We start from the raw sequence: 22,691 nt of genomic DNA on the forward strand, positions 1-22,691 counted from the left end.
CCAAAAAAACATGTTGCAAAAGATCTGCAGTGACTCACATAGATAAACATTTTTTCTCGCGTTTAGAAAACTTAAGTGAAAAGATGCTTCACGTCCTGGCGGAGAGTTATTTCCTACGCAGAAGGATGGCTGCCCGGCTCTGCATCCTGGAAATCTGCCTGCAGTGAGCTGATGAGAAAGCAGAGGGCATCACCAGGCAGCTCGTTACTCATCTTGTTTTCTGGGGAACAAATCTAGCTGCTTTCTGGACATTGCCTCTTGGTTTTCTCAGAGACACCCCAAACTCAGTCAGGTCTCAGATGGAACTTGTGGGCCTGCCTTCCTCTAGACCTGGCTCATTCCCAGTCTTCTCTTCCTTAAAAAATGGAAGTTCTCTTCAATGCATTACACATTTACACCAATCAGGGACTGGAGTCGTTCTTGATAAGCTTGATGTCACATGAAAGCATTTCTGTGTGTGTTACCAAAAAATAAGCACACACAGAAAAGAGCCAAACTGTCATAACAAGCATGCGGGGCAGGTGTTAATTTTTTAAAATAGTTTTTCCATTCTGGTTGATCGTAGGATAGTGAAGATAATTCCCTGTGCTATTCAGTAGGACCTTGTTGTTTGTGCCTTCCATGTATAGGAGCTTATGTCAAGGCAGGTGTTATTTTAGCCCCCATTTTAGAGATGAGACTACTGAGGTGCAATAGTAAAGAGACTCATTGAAGGTCATAGAGCATGTAGGTGGTAAGCCTTGGTTGTGACCCTGGTGATTGGGATTTAAAAGTTATACTCTATATGATGAGAGCACTCTGTATGACGTAAGCTACCTTTTAGTTATTATAATACATTCAAATAACAATACACCAAAGAGGAGGCTACATTCAACAAATAATATACCAACAGGACATTCAAGGACACAGTAAAACAAGGAAGTAAGAATAGTTAACAAATAGAAACCTATGTTGGAATAAGAAATCAGCTACCTAAAAAAATTAGATCCACACCTGATGTCAGAATCAATTAAAGAGTTACATGGAACAGTCCTTGGGTAAAGAGTTTCGTGTAAAACAAATCATGATTCAAAGCAAGAGTGTTGATTTATCAGGACAATGGAAAGATTAAAATGTCTTTCCTTCTGTTTGTGTGATAGAAAAAAATCACAAAGAGTATCACAGTGTTATTTTTAAATATTAAGCTGCACAACAAGAAAACAAATGAAGAGAAAGGCCAAGAAAATATTTGGAGCAAGTATGTAAATGAATCAAAACATTGCATCAGTAGTTTCTACAAATTGCGAAGGCTGCAGCAACAAGGGAATTGAATTCAGAAGTATCTGTGTTAACATACACAGCAGATTTATGGCTGCGGCGGCGGGGGGGGGGGGGCGTGGGGGAGGGAAGGATCGGAAGTTGGGGATTAGCAGGTGCAAACTAGTATCTATAGGAGGGATAAGCAACATGGTCCTACTGCAGAGCACAGGGAACTATGTTCCGAATCCTGTGATAAACTATAATGGAAAAGGATGTCTTTAAAAAGAATGTATATATGTTTAACTAAGTCACTTTGCCATACAGCCGAAATTAGCACAACATTGTAAATCCACCATACTCCAATAAAGTAAATCTTAAGAAGTGTCTGTGTTGTAAATGCAATTAAGTAAAAATAGCTCTATTTTTAAAGAAAACAGAGAAAAAAAAACTCCGACTTCAGATGTTGAGATACCGACTCATATTTTTCACTTTATGAATTATCGTCTTTGGGGTATGTTCAGTGCAATTGAAGCAAATTTATCAAGCACCCTGGTAGATATGAAAAGAACAAGTATAGAACTTGCAGGACTACTGAGATAAGTTACCTCAATTTCAAGAGCAGTCTGGACTCACCGTTGTATTAAATCTGACGAAGAAAAAAGGGGGAGGAGGAGGGAGGGGCATGGACTAGGAGTTTGGGCTTAGTAGATGCAGATTATTGCATTTGGAGTGGATAAGCAATGAGATCTTGCTGTATATGCAATCACTTGTGATGGAACATTGATGGAGGATAATGTGAAAAAAAGAATGTATGTATGTGTAAGTGGTCACTTTGCTGTGGAGCAGAAATTGACAGAACATTGTAAATCAACTATAACAAAAATTCTTTAAAAAATAGGAGTTCCCATTGAGAACTATGTCTAGATACTCATGTCGCAACAGAAGAAAGGGTGGGGGAAAAAACTGTAACTGCAATGTATACATCTAAGGATAACCTGACCCCCTTGCTGTACAGTGGGAAAATTAAAAAAAAAAAAAATAGGAGTTCCTTTCGTGGCGCAGTGGTTAACGATTCTGACTAGGAACCATGAGGTTGCGGGTTCGATCCCTGGCCTTGCTCAGTGGGTTAAGGATCCAGCATTGCCGTGAGCTGTGGTGTAGGTCACAGATGCGGCTCAGATCCGGTGTTACTGTGGCTCTGGCGTAGGCCAGTGGCTACAGCTCCTATTAGACCCCTAGCCTGGGAACCTCCATATGCCACGGGAGAGGCCCTAGAAAAGGCAAAAAGACAAAAATAAAATAAAATGAAATACCAAATTCCTCTTAAGACATTTATTTAGGTTAAAAAAAAATGGTGTTTCCTAAGCCTCCTGGATAGCTCGTGCGGTAGGAGAGTTTGTTGTTTAGGGGTAGGGCCCGCCTGGCTCCTTAAATAGGAAGAAAGAGGAAGGAGGCTACAGCCCAAGGCAACCTGGCCTTGGGTGTATAAAGAGCAAGGGTTTTGGTTTATAAAGAGCAAGCATGTCGGTGTCCGAGGGTTTAACGTTGGAATCCTAGCTCTGGTGCTCACCAGCAGCGTGTCCTTGGACCTGATGCTTTGCCGTGGGAATCCCGTTTCCTCAGTTGTGCAACAATACCGACAGCAATGCTGCCTTGCTGGGGAGAGTTAAACGATGCTGGTAGAAGATGCTGGCTTTTATCCTTGACGGCGTTCAAATGCTAATTAGGAAACACTGACTGGCTTCTCCATAGTGTGGTGTCCTTGCTGTCTACTGCAGCAACCTTGGCTACGAGCCTATTACATCATCAGAAGGGATTTTCAGACTCTTAAAAACCCCATCACAAAGGGGTTCTGTTAGAACTACAGATGTCTGGCTTCTTTGCTGAGATCCATGTAGAATAAGATCATTGAATTCAGCAGTGAATTCCAGATACCAAAAATATTACCCTCCAACAGAGATCGTTGAAAAACTCAAATTAGAATCATTAAACCATTTCCCAACTTCCATATGTTGGTAGCAGTGGGGGTTCCTGAGGGAGGTGACTTTTCCTAATGTGTAACATAATCTCTCTTTCTAAAAAATTGCTCTGCATATGCAGGTGGAACATGATACTGATTCTTGCCCGTAGCAGTGACATTTGTTAAGGGTAACTCAGCAGTTTTATCTGGGAGGTTTGGGGGAGTTTTTTGGTTAAATTTTATTGGAATATGATTGGTTTACAATGTTGTGTGTAATTTCTGCTGCACGGCAAAGTGACTCAGTTATACGTATATACATTCTTGTTCATGTTCCTTTTCATTATGATTTATCTCAGGGTATTGAATATAGTTCCCTGTGCTACACAGTAGGACCTTGTTGTTTATCCATCCTGTATATATTAGTTTGCATCTGCTAACCCCAGACTCCCAATTCTTCCCTCTCCTGACCATGGCAACCACAGTCTATTCTCTAGGTCTGTGAGTCTATTGCTGCCTCGTAGATAGTTTCATTTGTGCCATAATTTAGATTCCACATGTAAGTGATATCATATGGTGCTTGTCTTTCTCTTTCTGACTTACCTTGCTTAGTATGATCATCTCTGGGTCCATCCATGTTGATGCAAATGGCATTATTTCATTCTTTTTGTGGTTGAGTAATATTCCCATTTGTGTGCGTGTGCATGTGTGTGTGTGTGTGTGTGTGTGTACACATATACATACCACATCCTCTTTATCCATTCAGCATTAGGTTGTGTCCATGTCTTGGCTGTTGTAAATAGAGCCGCTATGAACATAGGGGTGCATGTATCTTTTTGAATTACAGTTTTGTCTGGGTCTCTGCCTAAGATTAGGATTGTTGGGTCATGTGGTAGTTCTCTTTTCAGTTTTTTGAGGAACCTCCATACCCTGGTCCATAGTGGCTGCACCATTTTATATTCTGTCCGGGAGTTTTGATTTCATCAGCACAAGTCACATTTCTGAACAGCCTCCCTGATCCTTTTGCCAACCTTACGTAAGAGAACTTCACTGTTAAGGATTCGATACAGAAGCATCCTTTGGAGAAAGAGGATCCCTATCCAGCACACACAAGCATGGGGGCTGACACCTGTCCCCCCAAAGAGGTCCACATCCAGAGCCCTTAACCCGTGAGCATGTTACTCTGTGTGGCCAAAGGGACGTGGCAGATGTGATCTTGTTAGGGATCTTGAGCTGGGAAGATGATCCTGGATTATCCCCGTAAGTCTCATGGAATCACAAGGGGGACAGGAGACTCAGAATGGGAGAAGGCAATGGTGACAGTAGAAACAGGAGTCAGAGGGATGCAACTGCTGACTTTGACGTTGAAAAGGGCCAGGAGCCAAAGAATGTAGCAGCCTCTCAAAGGCTGGAAAAAAGCAAGGAATCGTTCTCCCCTGTGTCTCTAGAAGGAACACAGCCCTGTCAAAACCTTCATTTTTTTTTTTCCTCCAGTGAGACTCATTTTAGCCTTCCAAGCTCCAGAACTGTTAGATAATAAACTTGGGTTGTTTTCAGCTGATAGGTTTGTGGTAATTTGTTACAGCAGCAACAGGAGACTCATACAGACACACAGTGTATAAAAATGCCCGCTATGCATCTGTTGTGTGTTTCTAGGTGAGCCAGGGTGGAACTGCCAGAAGTGAACGTGCAGTCTTCTTGCCTGTGTCCATTGTTATTGTTGCTAAAACAATGCAGAGTGTGTTTGGTCTTCTGACTTAGCTGCATGGTGACCTCTCCTCCACCAAGAAGTGAGAAAGTCAGTTGCTTCCTAGGCATCGTCTTCTCCAGTGAGGTGGATTCTAGGGCAGAGCATAGAATTTTAATTTAAGAGAGATTCAAAATCCTGGGGAGGTGAAAGGATGGTGTTGGAAATGTTCCTGAATTCCTTATATAAGAACCTTCCTTTTTTTTTTTTTTTTTTTTTTTTCTTGGCTTTTTAGGGCCATACCTGTGGCATATGGTAGTTCCCAGGCTAGGGGTCAAATCAGAGCTAAAGCTGCCTGCCTACACCACAGCCACAGCAATAGGATCCGATCTGCATCTGCAACCTATACCACAGCTCATGGCAATGCCAGATCCTTAACCCACCGAGCAAGACCAAGGATCAAACCCACGTCCTCATGGATGCTAGTCTGGCTCATTAACTGCTGAGCCATGAAGGGAACTCCTAACCTTCCTTTCAAATATATGTTGTTCTTAAATTAATCAAGAGCCAGGAAGCGATCTGTGGGCATCGCTGGGTAGGTGCTGGTAGAGAAGTGGAGGGCAAGCTTTCACCATGACACTAGGAGGAAATGTTCAGAAGGGGTTCTCTATTGGCTGTTCCACTCCAAGAATCCAGACAACAGCTCAAAAACTACAGCCCCCCTCAGTCCCTGCGGGAGGAAGTCTTAGATGAATGGCTGGATCTCTACTGGTTTACAAACACCTGCTCTCCGTTCAGATTTCCTCGCATTGCAGCCCGGCTCCACTTTCCTGAGCTGTCTGGGCTTAAGCCAGTTAGGTGACTCGCTATGCTCAGTTTTCCCATGTTGGTAAGTGGGTACAAAAATATTAGGTTGAATGATTGGTGTGAAAATTACAGGGGGGAAAAAAAGTGCTTAGCCCATAGTCAGTACTCCATAAATGTTTTGTTTTGTTTTGTCTTTTTGCCTTTTTCTAAGGCCGCTCCCACAGCATATGGAGGTTCTCAGGCTAGGGGTCGAATCGGAGCTGTAGCCGCCGGTCTACACCACAGCCACAGCAATGTGCGATCCCAGCCGCATCTGCGACCTACACCACAGCTCACGGCAACACCAGATCCTTAAGCCAGGGATCAAACCCACAACCTCATGGTTCCTAGTCGGATTCGTTAACCACTGAGCCACAATGGGAACTCCAGTACTCCATAAATATTAAGCTATTACGGTAATTATGACAACCTCAGGGAACTTGAGAATTTTGTTAGGGTGAACCAATAAGTTATTTCTTTTTTCCTTTTTATCTTTCTCTCTCTCTCTCTCTCTTTTTTTTTTTTAGGACCGAACCTGTGGCATATGGAAGTTCCCAGGCTAGGGCTGAAATCAGAGCTGCATCTGCCAGCCGACACCACAGCCACAGCAACACCAGATTTGAACTGCCTCTCTGACCTAATCCATAGCCTGCAGCAACACCAGATCCTTAATCTGAGCGAGGCCAGGGATCGAACCCATACCCTCATGGATGCAAGTCAGGTTCTTAACCTGCTGAGCCACAGCAGGAACTCCCAGTTCTCTATTTCTTTAAAGGAATTTTTTTTTTAATACCGTATTTTCCCTACTTTCTCTGTTACATAAATGAGCCCAATAGGCTTCCTATGTTCCATAAATACCCCTGTGTTTTGACCCCTGTGCTCTTTATTTCCCTACTGAGGGCTGAAATCTGTTAGCTCAAAAGCAGACTGGGGCCAAGTTCACATTTTTGCATTCCCCTCCCCTTTTTTTTTTAATTATAGTCGATGTACAATGTTGTGCCAATTTATGCTGTACAGCACAGTGACTCAGTTCCTGTTTTCAGTAGAGCCCAGACAAGTAGATTCTGAGCCCTTTCAAGCCTGCCTGGCTTTCCTAACCAATGAAATCTCACCCCACATCTGCTGGCCCTGGCTGAGATGGAACCTGGTGGTTCCAAGGCGCCAGGCTGCTGCAGACCTTGGAGCTCTCTGACCCCAAGACTCCCTGTCCTGCCTCTGAGACATCCCCCAGATGCTGTTAGCCCAGCCTCTGTCCCCTCTCTCCTGGGAGTTCCCTTGTCCTCCTCCCCTCTGAGGAGCAGCCGCCTGGTCCTGTGCCTCTGCACCAACACCTCCTGGAAGGGACACACATGCAAATCTGCGAGTCGCTTAATAAAGCTCCTGTGACCTCGCCACCATATCTTTTTCTTTGATCTGCCCCTCCCCCATCTTTTCCAAATTATACCAATTCCCAGTAAAAGAACATTCTAGCATATTTTTGCCTCTCCCCCTCTTGATAAGCCAAAGAGAACCCAAAGACAGAAGTAAATGTCTTATTTGCTCTAGAGTTGCTCCGTTGGGGACTATTTAGTGTCGGATGTAGGAAGATTTTCAAAAATGCCACTTATCTCAAATGATTCCATTCTTGGCCTCACATCCTTAAAAAAATATTGTATACTAAGATGTTAGGCATATCTGTTGCTGCTCTCCAAAATACATCTACCGAATGAGAAAATCCAAATTCAGATCTATAAACTGAAACTTAGAAAGGCAGTAGAAAGCCTCACTTCCCCAGCGCCAATTAAGCTGATGTTAGGACCCAATTGAACTATTCTTTAGAAAATGTTTATATCAAACATAATGAGTTGGTTCTTTCAAAAAATAAAAAAGGAAAATTCAGAGTTCAATTATTTCGCCTTTGGAACTGTCTGGTTCATACGCGAGAATAATAAAATACTTCTGTGGCCTGATAGTGGGGAAAAAAAGGATAATTGGGCAAATACATTATTTTTTGGGAAGTACTTTCTCCCCAGACAGATGACGCTCCCCAAGTGCTGCTCTTTCTGATCTTAAAATTGAAAGGCCTTTTTTTTTTTCCTGTTACATCTAGCATTCGTGTAGGCTTCTCAACTAATTAACTCAGACAGGGTAAAGGGACAAAATGAGATTGCGGCCTTTATTTCTTTGCCTCCATGTTATTCCATTGTTAGTATGATATTATGAAAAGATGAGCTTCTTTTGAAGCTATCTTAGAAAAGTATGTGTCTGATCTCCCTTTGACGTGTCTGAGATTCTTCCTGACATTCTGTTCTATAATTTTATGTCTTCATAACTAGTATCTTTTCATGGTCCAACCCCCGCCCCCAACACACACACCTTCCCCTTGTGCTCACTCTCCTTCTGACTCTGTTTAGGTTCCATGATCCAGGCACACATCCTCACCTGTCTCTCTCACTCTCCCTCTGTCCACCACTCCTGGGAAATCCCAAGTCGGGCTAAGTCTGATTCTCATGGACTCTGCCCTTGAACTTGAGCAGATGAACATGGTGGAGGGAAAAACCACGGGGCTCTGGGGGCTGTTTCTAAGCTCATGACCACGAATGTACTACCCAGTAATCCCATTCCCCTGGTCCCTCCACTTGGCCACGCCTGAGAGGCATCTTTCCTACCTTCTCCCTTGTCCTCAGTCTCTCTCCCGTCTTCTCAGTCTGTTAATGACCTTTCTCTAATTTCATCTGAGAAACTAAGAACTCTCCACAAAGTCCTTCCTGCTAGTACTTCCATTAAATCTAGTGGTACCCAAGTCCTCTGCCCTGCTTCCTGTTACCGTGGGTGAACGGATGAAGGGGTCCGTCTCAGCCGGCCACATTGCTTGTGCCGGGGTCCCAACCCCCCCCCAACCCAAGTAAAAACTTTGATCCAACTATTAACTATAGTCTCTCCTGAAGCAACCCCCCCCCCGCATTTCCTGTAAAACCTCCCATCAAGGAGAAAACGTGCCTTATTCCCTCATTTTATTGCAGCCGTGTTTTCATTTTTCTTTGCAGAGAAAATCTCCTTGAAAGTAGTTCTCTCTGCTCACTGTACCATGTTGTTTCCCCTGCCTCTCTTGATTGAATTTATTTCAGTCAGATGTTTGACCTCGTCCCTCCACTAGAGCCAGTCTATCAGCATCCTCAGAAGCTTCCAGAGCTGATGACCACTTCTCAGTCTGCATCGTACTTGACCTCGTGCTGGTGTTGGACAAAGCCAGTCACCTCCCTTCCTGCAGAACCCTACATTCTATAAGTTTGCTCACTTCATAACTGGGTTCTCCTTTTCTTTTGGCCTTTAAATGGTACAGTGCCCCAGGAATCAGTTTCCAGACCTCTTCTCTGTCCATATTCCTCTAGGGAATTTCACTAAAAGCCATGGTTGAAAAGGCCATCTCTTTGCTGACTTCCAAGTCTATATCTCAACCCCAACCTCTTTTTTGAACTCTGGAATCCATACAAAATTGCCTATAGAGTTCCCTGGTTGCTCAGGGGGTTAAGGATCTGGTATTGTCACTGCTGTGGCATGGGTTCAGTCCCTGGCCTGGGAACCTCCTATGCCATGGCCAAAACAAACAAACAAGCAAAACAAAACAAAACCAAAAAACCCTAGGTTGCCAACTTGACATCTCCATGTTGGTATCCTATAGATTTCTCAAAATTAAATCCCCTGAAAAAACTATTTTTTTCTGTCTTCCTCCAACCAGTGCCTCTCTAAGTGATGCTTCTCTCAGTAAATGGAACAGTCATTCACAAAGTTCTTCAGCCTTTATCTGCTTCCTTCCCCCAAACTGAGCTCATTCCTGGCTGTTTTGTTTTGTTTTGTTTCCTCTCCAATACAATGTCTATCTATAGGTCCATTCTGTCAACTTAGCTTTAAAATATATCCAGAATCCTACCACTTCTCAGTGTTTTCCCACACTAAGGCTTTAGACGAAGGCCTTTGTCTCTCACCTGAACTATGTCTCAGACACCATCACTACCTTAGCTTCTGATGTCTTCATCCAGCAGACAGAATGCCACTTGTAAGATGCAGATCAAATCCTGTGTTCTTTTCAAAGCCCTCCAATGGCTTCTTATCGTCATTAGAATAAAAGCCAGTCCTTTCATTGACCTAAAGATGCTCAATGATCAAGCCCCAGGCCACTCACTGGATTCCAGCCCTAGGCACCTTCTTGCTCTCCTGCCTATGGATCAAGTTCATTCCCTCTCATAGCATTTGCCTGGATTTTTGTTCCCCCAGATGGTCCAGTGTCTCCCTCCCTCTATTCTGCTCAAAGCTCATCTTTCTAAAAAGCTTATCCTTGGAGGAGGACATAGACAAAACATTCTCTGACATCAACCTTACAAATGTTTTCTTAGGTCAGTCTCCTGAAGCAACAGAAATAAAAGCAAAAATAAACCAATGGAACCTAATCAAACTGACAGGCCTTTGCACAGCAAAGGAAACCAGAAAGAAAACAAAAGGACAATTTACAGAATGGGAGAAAATAATTTTAAATGGTCCAACTGACAAGGGCTTAATCTTTAAAATATACAAATAACTTATACAACTCAACAGCAAAAAAGCCAACGACCCACTGAAAAAATGGGCAAAAGACCTGAATAGACATTTCTCCAAGGAAGATATACAGATGGCCAACAAGCACATGAAAAAATGCTCAACATCACTGATTATTAGAGAAATGCAAATCAAAACTACCACGAGATACCACCTCACACCAGTCAGAATAGCCATCATTAATAAGTCCACAAATAACAATAGTTGGAGGGGGTGTGGAGAAAAGGGATCCTTCCTGCTCTGTTGGTGGGAATGTAAGCTGGTACAACCACTGTGGAGAACAGTATGGAGGTACCTTAGAAGACTATACGTAGAACTGCCATATGACCCAGCAATCCTACTCTTGGGCATATATCCAGACAAAACTTTCCTTAAGAAAGACACATGCACCCGCGTGTTCATTGCAGCTCTATTCACAATAGCCGAGACATAGAAACAACCTAAATGCCCATCAACAGATGATTGGATTAGGAAGATGTGGTATATATACACAGTAGAATACTACTCAGCCATAAAAAAGAACAAAATGATGCCATTTGCAGAAACATGGATGGAACTAGAGACTCATACTGATTAAGTCGGAAAGAAAAAGACAAATTCCATATGATATCACTTATATCTGGAATGTAATATACAGCACAAATGAACCTTTCCACAGAAAAGAAAATAATGGACTTGGAGAGTAGACTTGACTCCCTTTCATGCAATGCAGGAAAAAAATGCATGTTGACACTCTTTAATATTTGTTTCCACTTCTGTTGCTTGTTTGGGAGTTCTAGTCTTGGCTCTGTGGAAACAAACCCAACTAGTGTCCATGAGGATGCAGGTTAGATTCCTGGCCTCACTCAATGGGTTAAGGATCCGATGTTGCCCTGAGCTGTGGTGTAGGTTGCAGACACAGCTTGGATGTGGTGTTGCTGTGGCTGTGGTGTAGGCTGGCAGCTGTGGCTCTGATTTGACCCCTAGCCTGAGAATGTCCATATGCCACCTGCAGCCCTAAAAACCAAAACCAAAACCAAAACTAAAAAATCCATTGCTTGCCTGTTTCCATGAAAGTGGAGATTTTGAGTTATTCATTCGTATATATCTCCACTCTTTGGAATGTGGCCTGATGCACAGAAGGTCCTCAAAAGCTATTTGTTGAGTGAATGGAAAAATATAACAAATGCTTATTATTTGCTCAGCAAATAATTGGAGACAGCAATTAAGCCTTAGCTTAGGCTGGTAACCTCAATTAATTTTGACCTTCCCCGAGGCCTTATTCTTCAACATCGGCTTTGCATTTCTATCCTAATCTCGCCCCAGGTTTTTAATATTTTTTCCTTAGCTTAGGACCCTCAGAATTAGAGACATGTCCAACCACTGGTCTTAATGGATTTCATTTTTCCTGTATTTTTTATGGACAGGTCAAGTTTTCTATTGTTTAAAAATTCTCCTTACCCATTCATTTCTGTCTATTCTTTGTATATTAACATAAACACTATTCTTTATCTTTTCTCCTATTTTTTTGCATTTATTTTCTTTGAATGGATTCTTTTTCTCACGAAATGTCTTTTGTATGTAATTCTTTTTTTTTACATTGGAGTATAGTTCACTAACAGTGTTATATTTCTTTCAAGTGTGCAGCAAAGTGAATAGTTATGCATATACCTATATCTGTTCCTTGTCAGATTCTTTTCCCATGTAGGTTACTACGCAGTATTGTTTTGACTATAATTCTTGATGCTTAGACTTTGGCCTAGTGTTTGCAATGTCAAGGACTATTTCCAGGTATTTATTCATTCATTTATTTAACCGGAAACCCAATATTGAAACCCTATTATGTACAAGCAGCATAATTTGAAAAGGACCCAACAGTAGTAAAAAATACCCATTTATTTTCAGACTTGAGCTTAGTAGAAAACAGAAGGTTTGGCAGTCTGGGAGAATATTTCCATGCAATTCTCAACAAATTCTTAACAGAGTCTATACAAAATTTGGCCCCTACATGTTATTTTTTTTCTTTCTAAATGGAAAAATTTGGACTTTGTGGAACTATCTAAAGTCTTGCTTAAGTGAATATATAGAGCATCTTGGCTACCCTCTGGGCCAACTATCACCTCTTCTTGGCTGACACACACAGGAAGTACCCAAGAATCTTCTTGAATTGAATGGGGCCTACCAAAGCAATCCTTTTATTTTCTGGAGTAATCCAATCAATCTGGAGACACTCAGTGTCATAGGAGGATAGGAAAGAATACATGCTTTTTGGGTGGATAAATGAAATTTTAAAAAGCACATTAAGAAGTTCCCTGATGGCACCACAGGTTAAGGATTCAGTGTTGTCACTGCTATGGTTCAGGTCTCTGTTGTGGCTCGGGTTCAGTCCCTGGCCTGGGAACTGCTGCATGATGTAGACACAGTGAAAAAAAAAAAAAAACAAAAGACAAAAAACAAAAAACAAAATCCAACATGCTAGAACTATAAACAAAATGAACCCAGGATGATATTAATGCCTAATAGTGTATTTTTAGAGCATTTCCTACATGATTTTGAGCATTTATTCTAATATAAATTATTTACTTTTTTTTTTTCTTTTTAGGGCTGCACTCGCAGCATATGGAAGTTCCCAGACTAGGTGTCCAATAGGAGCTACAGCTGCCAGCTTACGCCACAGCCACAGCAACATCAGATCTGAGCCGCATCTGCGACCTACACCACAACTCATGGCAGCTCCAGATCCTTAACCCACTGATCAAGGCCAGGAATCGAACCTACAACCTCATGGTTCCTAGTTGGATTCATTTCCTCTGCTCCGCTATGGGAACTCCTCTTTAGTAATTTTTGATGTAATTCATTTCTCCTAACATGCAGACAGACAGATACTTTGCTTTCCCTTTTTTAGCTTCTGCTCGTGTCTAAGCCTCCAAAAACAGTATTAAAGAAATGTGAAAATTGGAGTTCCCATTGTGGCTCAGCAGAAACGAATATGACTAGGAACCATGAGGTTTCGGGTTCGATACCTGGCTTCGCTCAGTAGGTTGGGGATCCAGCGTTGCCATGAGCTGTGGTGTAGGTCGCAGTCGCAGCTTGGATCTGGTGTGTGGCTGTGGCTATGGCGTAGGCCAGCAGCTACAGCTCGGATTAGACCCCTAGCCTGGGAACCTCCATGTCATGCATGCAGCCCTAAAAAGACCAAAAAAAAATATATATATATATGTATATATATATATATATACATATATATATGTGAAAATTGGCTAATTTAATGACATGCCACTTAGCGATTACTGTTTCATTGTCTTAACAGATCTTTTAAATTTAATTTTATTTTATTGGAATATAGTTGACTTACAATGTTATATTAGTTCCACGTGTACAGCGAAGTGAATTAGTCATTCACATACATATAGCTATTCTTTTTTTCCCGTAGAGGCTGTTACAAACTATTGAGTGGATTTTCCTATGCTATATAGTAGGTTCTTGTTAATCATTTATTTTATACAGTAGTAACATCTTTTTAAAAGTTTTTTATTAGAGTATAGTTGGTTTACAGTGTTGTATCAATTTCTGCTGTACAGCAAAGTGACCCAGTCATATATATATATATATTCTTTGTCTCACATTATCTTCCATCACAGTCTATCCCAAGAGATTGGATACAGTTCCCTTTCCTATACAGTAGGACCTAATCGCTTATTCATTCTAAATGTAATAGCTTATAGATGTAACACATCTTTTTTGAACTGGTCCTTTGGGCCAGTCTGCCCACCCTTGGTTTTATCTCGAAGATGTTGAAAGCATCCTTTTTTTTTTTTGTCTTTATAGGGCCGCACCTGCAGCATATGGAGGTTCCCAGGCTAGGAGCCTAATCGGAGCTGTAGCTGCTGGCCTACGCCACAGCCACAGCAATGCCGGATCCTTAACCCACTGAGCAAGACCAGGGATCGAACCTGCAACCTCATGGTTCCTAGTCGGATTCGTTGACCACTGTGCCACAACGGGAACTCCCTTCTTTCTTGTTCTTTGAGTAGACATCAGGCTTACATCACTAGCTTCTCCTTCCTATCTGGTATGAGAGTATTTGACCCTATGAGGTCAAACTAGGACTGTCATGGTACTTATTCAGATCCGCAGAAGGGTGGTGACGTGTGCTCAGATATATTGCATCAGCTCAGGTTTCTGTATAATGTCATCTTTCCCATAAATTCCTGTCTTTGGTCCTGAGGATCATGATCTTGCTGAACTTGAACGTGGGCCTCATTTTACCTTTCACTTAAGGACCTGAGGCCTAGTTCATGCTTTTATTTATGGTTTTATAGTTAAGCAAGCCTGCTTCATTCCAAGATGTTCTGGTGGCTTTCTTGAGCGACTAGTAACTTACAGTGGCCTTCCAAAGATCCCTAGGTTTCCCTCTCTATCTGTGGTCCCCTACTAGGACTTCTGCAACTACGTGGGTAACTGTCTTACTCTTTCCCTAGCAAAACGAGGATGAAAGGAGTAGTGCTTCCTCACATCTGCATCAGTAGATGTAAACTCTTTTGGTTCTTGCTGTTCTTAACACTCATGGATCAAGCCACATCTGTACCAAGTTAGGTATCTTGTCAAGCCCATTCTCCCCTGACTCCCCCCAGATTATTTTATTGAATGTTGCTGTGTTGTGAGACTTGGTTTCCAGTGAAGATTAGTCTGAGAAGCAGCTCTTTACAACCCACTGGGGCAGTTACCATAAGGATGCCACTCTCAGGAGTGCTATTTATCACTTTCTACGATGTTCCTTTTAATGAAGACCTCCAGGAGAAGTTATTGTCTGGGGTTAATGCCAAGTAGGGTCAGTCTTCTGAGCATTTGGTTTATTTTAAGCTTACAGACAGTCAATTATGTAATGGACCAAGTTTCTCTTTTTGAATTAGCTGCTAGGAAACTCAGAGCCAAATGTATGGCTCATGTGTAGGTGGTGCACCAATTATTATGGGATGCATTTCAAGCCTGCATTTTGTGTCCCTGTCTTCATTATTCTGCACATATATAGCATGGATATTACTCTGCTATAAGAAAGAATGAAATCATGCCAGTTGCAGCAACGTGTATGGACCTAGAGATAATCATACAAAGTGAAGTAAGTCAGACAGAAAGAAACAGATTGAGAGTTCCCATCGTGGCTCAGTGGTTAACAAACCTGACTCCATGAGGACACGGGTTCGATCCCTGGCCTCACTCAGTGAGTTAAGGATCTGGCACTGCCATCAGCTGTGGTGTAGGTCGCAGACATGGCTTGGATCCTGCATGGCTGTGGCTGTGGCTGTGGTTGGCAGCTACATCTCTGATTCGACCACTAGCCTGGGAACCTCCATATGCCATGGGTGCAGCCCTAAAAAGACAAAAGACCAAAAAGAAAAAAGAAACAGATATCATGATATCACTAATATGTGGAATCTAATAAAACTGTTACAAAAACGTATTCACAAAGCAGAAACAGACTCACACATTTCAAAACCGAATTTATGGTTGCCAAAGGGGAAATATTGGGGGAGGGATATTAGGAGTTTGAGATTAACTTATGTGCGCTACTGTATATAAAATAGTTGATCAACTGTCTAGCACAGGGAAATCTCAATACTTTGTAATAACCTATATGGGAACAGAACCTGAAAAAGAATGGAGATATATGTGTGTGTGTGTGTGTAGTTGATTCACATTGCTGTACACCTGAAACTAACACAATATTGGAAGTCAACTATACTCCAATAAATTAAAAAAAATAGTACTTACTTCATATATTTCTCAGGGGAATCAAAGGATATTATCAAAAGATAATGTGATAATATGACACTTGATAGGAGTCAGTGCCTCTTGGTTATTCTTCTTTATCTTCTCCACTGGAGCCCATGGGTTTTCAAAAAGATGCCACTTGTCGGTTTTGTGAATGTCTTTGCATAGTAGGGTTAGAACGGTCACCACCATCTGACTAGCCCTACTATGCGGAGATGCTGATGGCAATCACTATGACAAGTTAGGACTCTGACAAAACATATATGTGTGGTTTATACACACACATTCCCAAATCTATCATGGGTATTTCATTTTCAGAGAAAATGTGTTTTTCTTCTTTAATCCTTTCCAAACAGGAAAGCAAAATAGCTTCTCTGAAAGATTTTTATTTTTATCGTTAGCAGTATAGATTTGTTCATGAAATGTTATCCTGTGAAGAGTGTGTCTTGAACCTTTTTTCCCCCAAGGGTCAGTGTTTCCTTTCTCATATACATGTTGAATTTCCTTATAGCCATAATGAGTAAAAGGAACTGATGAAATGTATTCTCTGAAAAAATCATGTCACATGGAGAAATTTAACATGCAAATGTTTTTGGCCTTTCTCCTCTCCTTCCTCAGTTCCTCTGCCTCCCATGATAAGGAGAATTTGTCTTGTCTATTCAAAGTAAAGAGTTACAGAAATGAAGCAGATCTACCAAATATGAGGCTGGGGAATAGAAGTTGAGGGAGAGAATCAGGAAGCTGAGGGCCTCGGAAGGAAGTTTTTTTGGTGTTTTCTGTTTGTGTTGGAAACCGAAGGCAGGCTTGCCACTGGCTTTAGGGTAGAAGGAAATGAGGGAGGCAAGGAAAGGTATTTTTGAGAAAATTTGCTGTAGGCTATAGGAGTCTCATTTTCTTTGAGATATGCAATAAAAGACTGGCTTTTTTATTTTTATTTATTTTTTATTTTTTTATTTTATCTTCCCACTGTGCAGCAAGGGGATCAAGTTATCCTTACATGTATACATTACAATTACATTTTTTTTCCCCACCCTTTGTTCTGTTGCAACATGAGTATCTAGACAAAGTTCTCAATGCTACTCAGCAGGATCTCCTTGTAAATCTATTCTAACTTGTGTCTGATAAGCCCAAGCTCCTGATCCCTCCCACTCCCTCCCCCTCCCATCAGGCAGCCACAAGTCTTTTCTCCAAGTCCATGATTTTCTTTTCTGAGGAGATGTTCATTTGTGCTGGATATTAGATTCCAGTTATAAGTGATATCATATGGTATTTGTCTTTGTCTTTCTGGCTCATTTCCCTCAGTATGAGATTCTCTAGTTCCATCCATGTTGCTGCAAATGGCATGATGTCATTCCTTTTTATGGCTGAGTAGTATTCCATTGTGTATATATACCACATCTTCTGAATCCAATCATCTGTTGATGGACATTTAGGTTGTTTCCATGCTGGCTATTGTGAATAGTGCTGCAGTGAACATGCGGGTGCATGTGTCTTTCTTAAGGAAAGTTTTGTCTGGATATATGCCCAAGAGTGGGATTGCGGGGTCATATGGAAGGTCTATGGATAGATTTCTAAGGTATCTCCAAACTGTTCTCCATAGTGGCTGTACCAGTTTACATTCCCACCAACAGTGCAGGAGGGTTCCTTTTTCTCCACACCCCCTGCAGCACTTGTTATTTCTGGATTTATTAATGATGGCCATTCTGACTGGTGTGAGGTGGTATCTCGTGGTAGTTTTGATTTGCATTTCTCTTATAATCAGTGATGTTGAGCAGTTTCTCATGTGTTTGCTGGCCATCTGTATATCTTCCTTGGAGAAATGTCTATTCAGGTCTTTTGCCCATTTTTCCATTGATTGATTGGCTTTTTTGCTTTTGGGTTGTATAAGTTGTTTATATATTCTAGAGATTAAGCCCTTGTCGGTTACATCATTTGAAACTATTTTCTCCCATTCTGTAAGTTGTCTTTTTGTTTTCTTTTTGGTTTCCTTTGCTGTGCAAAAGCTCTTCAGTTTGATTAGGTCTCATGGGTTTCTTTTTGCTCTAATTTCTATTGCTTTGGGAGACTGACCTGAGAAAATATTCATGATGTTGATGTCAGAGAGTGTTTTGCCTATGTTTTCTTCTAGGAGTTTGATATATTTAAGTCTTTCAGCCATTTTGAGTTTATTTTTGTGCATGGTGTGAGGGTGTGTTCTAGTTTCATTGCTTTGCATGCAGCTGTCCAGGTTTCCCAGCAATGCTTGCTGAATAGACTTTCTTTTTCCTATTTTATGTTCTTGCCTCCCTTGAAAAGACTGGCTTTTGATGTTCAGTTACTTTCTATTGCTCGATTGCATTCCTCTCAGTGTGACTGGGCTATAAGAGACCTGCGATTTATGAGGGTTACATAGTCACTGTCTTGAATTATACCATGTGTGTTCTAACGCTAACACAGAGTCTGTTTTAAACTTATCATTCAAATTCAGTACACGGTTCATGATTTTTATCATTTTTAAAGTATGACTTCATCTCCCCCAATTGCATTGCATAGAGATGTTTTATTTCTCCTTCTTTCTGTATAATGGGTAGAATAAATGAATGAGGGTAGTATCTTGACTAGGAAGAAATGTGTTGTTGGTGGTCTGACACATAACAACAAAAACAAACCAAAAGAACAGGACTTAAAAAAAGAACCCAGACACCTTGGTAAGAAATAAATAGAGTGATTTTCAATCTGTAGAAACTAGAATAAACTACCTTGGTGCATTGTAGTGGATATTGGAGTAGAGCTCAATGGAAATGCATGGGAAAGAGAAAGAGATTCTACTCCGAATCCTAAGGAGGGAAATGAGGATTGGCCAGGAACAAAAGCAAACTAGAGCCAGCCTGAAAATAAAGACATGTCGTGGATTGTGGTACAGGAAATTGAACTTTACAGAGTGATGGCAACATCCAGAATTGTACGGATTTGGGGATATGTGTCTTTTCCATTGGGTTTCTTTTTCTGCTTCCTGTACTTATCTATTTTCATTTACTCGGTGTCCCATAGATTCATCCACTTGCCGTATCTTTCACCTCCACCACTTTGTACAAGACATGGTCCTCTTTTACTTGCATGATCACAGAACGTTCCTAGTTGGTCTCCTTGTTTCTTCTCTGGCCATCTTCCAATCTGGTTTCAGTGCCATTACCAAAGTGCGTTTTAAGTGATGCAGATCTGATCATGCCTCTTGACAGTGTGAATGGAATCCCACTGCTCCTTTCCACCCCCACCCCCACAGTCCCCAGGCCAGGGATCAAACCTGAACCACAGCAGTGACCCGCGCCATAGGAGTGACAATGCCAAATCCTTAACAACTGTGCCATCTTCATATAAAGGTAAACCTCCCCAGCTTCGTCCTCATCTGGCTGTCACCTGCCTTTCTGTTCTCGTTTTATCCCACCCTCCCACAGTCCTCCAGCAGGTTTAGTGCAGCCTTCTCTCTTTTGACACGAAGACCTTTGTAAATAATGTTCCTTCCATCGGGCATGGCTGCTCTGTTCCCTCTCGCTGTCTCATCTCCTCTCCATTTTCTCCACTCTTTCCCAGTACTTGAGACCTGGTTATTTTTAATGTGTTGCTTTGGTCATTCTATCTCTTGTTCTCACTTTTCATATTTTACCTTTAATCTATGTCGTATTTTAACAATGCAGCAAATTTAACAGTTCATTAGGTTTGAGATTTAGCTCCCTGAACTGAAGAGCTAGTTTTATTGATTTGATTTTATTTGATTATTTAATAGATGGACATTTATTGCAGACAACTACAGATGTTCGATAACTTGAGAATTCTCACTAATATAGAATGATTGACTAGCTTCTACAACCAAACAGTATGGAGATTTTTTTTCCTGTTTCTTTTTAGATCTGCACCTGCAGCACATGGAGGTTCCCAGGCTAGGGGTTGAATCGGAGCTGCAGCTGCCAGCCTACACCACAGCCACAGCAACACCAGATCCAAGCCACCTTTGCGACCTACACCACAGCTCATGGCAACGATAGATACTTAACCCCCTGAGTGAGGCCAGGGATCAAACCTGAGTCCTCATGGACACTAGTTGGATTTGTTTCTGTTGCACTGCAAGGGGAACTCCTTTTCCTGTTTCTTAATAAAACCATGGATATTTTGAAGTTCTTGCTTTGGCACAGTGAGCTAAGGATCCATCTTTGCCACACCTCTGGTGTAGGTCCCAGCTGCAGCTCAGGTTCAATCCCTGGCCCAGGAACTTCCAAATGCCTTGAGTAACCCCCCACACACACCAAAACAACAACAACAACAAAAAAAGACATGGGTATTTTTTTTTTTTTGGTCTTTTTTTTTTTTTTTTTAGAGCCACACCAGTGGTATAATGGAGGTTCCCAGGCTAGGGGTCGAATCGGAGCTGTAGCCACCGGCCTACACCAGAGCCACAGAAACTCAGGATCCGAGCCGCCTCTGTGACCTACACCACAGCTCACGGTGCTGGATCCTTAACCCACTGAGCAAGGCCAGGGATCGAACCCGAAACCCCATCGTTCCTAGTCGGATTCATTAACCACTGAGCCACGATGGGAACTCCAGACATGGGTATTTTTGCATTCAAAGGATTTAATAATTATGTGTGTCCTACCCGATAACATCTCAACTCTTTGCTGTGATGTTCGAGGAACTTCATGGTCTAGTCCCAGCCTGCTTGTCCGTCTCCCACTCTCTCCTTGTCACGTTTCCTGCTCCTCCTCCCCCACCTCCTCCACAGTCTGTGTATTAAGCCTTCATTCCAGAAATGCTTCTAGGAACTTTTAAAATACAGGTTTAGCTTCTATCACTGGGGTCAAAGGCCAAGTGACTTAAAATAGGCAGACCTCATTTCATTGCACTTTGCAAATACAGCATTTTTTACAAATTGAAGTTTGGGAAAACCCTGTGTTGAAGCAAGTCTGTCCATGTCATTTTTTTTCCCAGCAGCATTTGCTGTCTGTCTCTGTGTCACATTTTGGTAATTCTCACTTAATCTCAAAAGTTTTCATTACCATGACATTTGTCATGATGATCTGTGGTCATCAGTCTTTGATGTCAACTACTGTGAGTCACTAAAGGCTCAAATGATAGTTAACATTTTTTAGCAATAAAGTTTTTCTTTCTTTTTTTTTTTTTTGTTTTTGTTCTTTTTTCCATTTCTAGGGCCGCACTCGTGGCATATGGAGGTTCCCAGGCTAGGGGTCTAATCGGAGTTGTAGCCACTGGCCTACACCAGAGCCACAGCAATGCTGGATCCGAGCCGCATCTGCGACCTACCCCACAGCTCACAGCAACACCAGATCCTTAACCCACTGAGCGAGGCCAGAGATCGAACCCTCAACCCCAAGGTTCCTAGTCGGATTCGTTAACCACTGAGCCATGACGGGAACTCCCAGCAATAAAGTATTTTTAATTAAAGTATGCACATTGTTTTTTCAGGTACAGTGCTATTTTTATTGAAGTATAGTTTATTTACAATGTTCTATTAGTTTCAGGTGTACAGCAGAGTGAATCAGTTATATATCTACCTATATATATATATATATATCTATAGAAATATATTCTTTTTCAGATTCTTTTCCCATATAGACTATTACAAATTGTTGAGTAGAGTTCCCTAAGCTATATAGTAGGTCCGTGTTGTTTGTCTCTTTTATGTATAGTAGTGTATATGTGTTAATGTCAAACAGAATGCAGTTACACACTTAATAGACTAGAGTCTACTGTAAACATAACGTTTTTTTTTTTTTTTTTGGTAATGGCCACACTCAAGGCATATGGAAGTTCCCTGGTTCCCTGGGCCAGGGATTGAATCTGAGCCACAGCTGTGACCTACGCTGCATTTGGAGCAACACCGGAGCCTTTACCCCCCGCGCCTGGCCAGGGAGGGAACCCAGCCTCTGTCGCGACCCAAGTGGCTGCAGTTGGATTTTGAACCCACTGTGCCACAGTGAGAACTCCATAAACCTAATTTTTTTATGCATTGGGAAACCCAAAAACTCCTGGGACTGACTCTTTGCTTCAGTGTTCACTTTATTATGGTGATCTGAAAGCAAACCTGCAGTATCTCCGAGGTCAGCCTGCCTAGGAATTTGTTTCTCTTTCATATCCGAGTCCATGTGTAAACAGTGTGGGGCTGGCTTGGCAGCTGCGTGGTCTTCGGGACACATGCTCTGTCTTGCTCTTTTTTCCTGAACATACAGTGTCCTTCAATCTAGATGACTGTTCCAGCCACTAGTCCACTTCCCTTCAAACCAGTAAGAAAGGAACCATGAGAAGGGGGAAGGCACATGTCCTTTCCACTCCTGTCCTGTCGAACAGAAGCTGGTCACTTGGCCATACCATGTTGCAAGGAAGGCTGGGATATTCCTCACACTTAGCTCAGCAGCCCCATGTCCACTTCTGTTACCCTGGATGAACTAAAGAATGGAGAGCAAAATATTCCAAATTCCGTCATACCGCCTATGTGTAAGTTACCGCGTGAAGTGCTGGGGATCTAGAGATGAATCAGGGCTGGATTTGGGAGGAAAACCTAGCAGTTTGAGAGATTTGGGGTAAATCCCTATTGTCTGAGTGTCCCATAAATATTGATTCTATGGCATTCTTCTTTACATTCCATAT

At 41.8% G+C, this 22,691-nt stretch overlaps 1 protein-coding gene across 4 annotated transcripts in view; it reads left to right on the forward strand.

Annotated features, from left to right (window-relative positions):
* CACNB2 (calcium voltage-gated channel auxiliary subunit beta 2) overlaps positions 1 to 22,691 on the forward strand; it is a 455,426-nt gene that overhangs the window by 112,248 nt on the left and 320,487 nt on the right. The gene's annotated exons all lie outside the window — the stretch shown is intronic.

The sequence above is a fragment of the Sus scrofa genome, chromosome 10, assembly GCF_054392235.1.
Source record: "Sus scrofa isolate SSC_HxYL_T2T_F1_AM1 chromosome 10, Sscrofa_HxYL_maternal_Yorkshire_Landrace_v2.0, whole genome shotgun sequence".
NCBI classification, from domain to species: Eukaryota; Metazoa; Chordata; class Mammalia; order Artiodactyla; family Suidae; genus Sus; species Sus scrofa.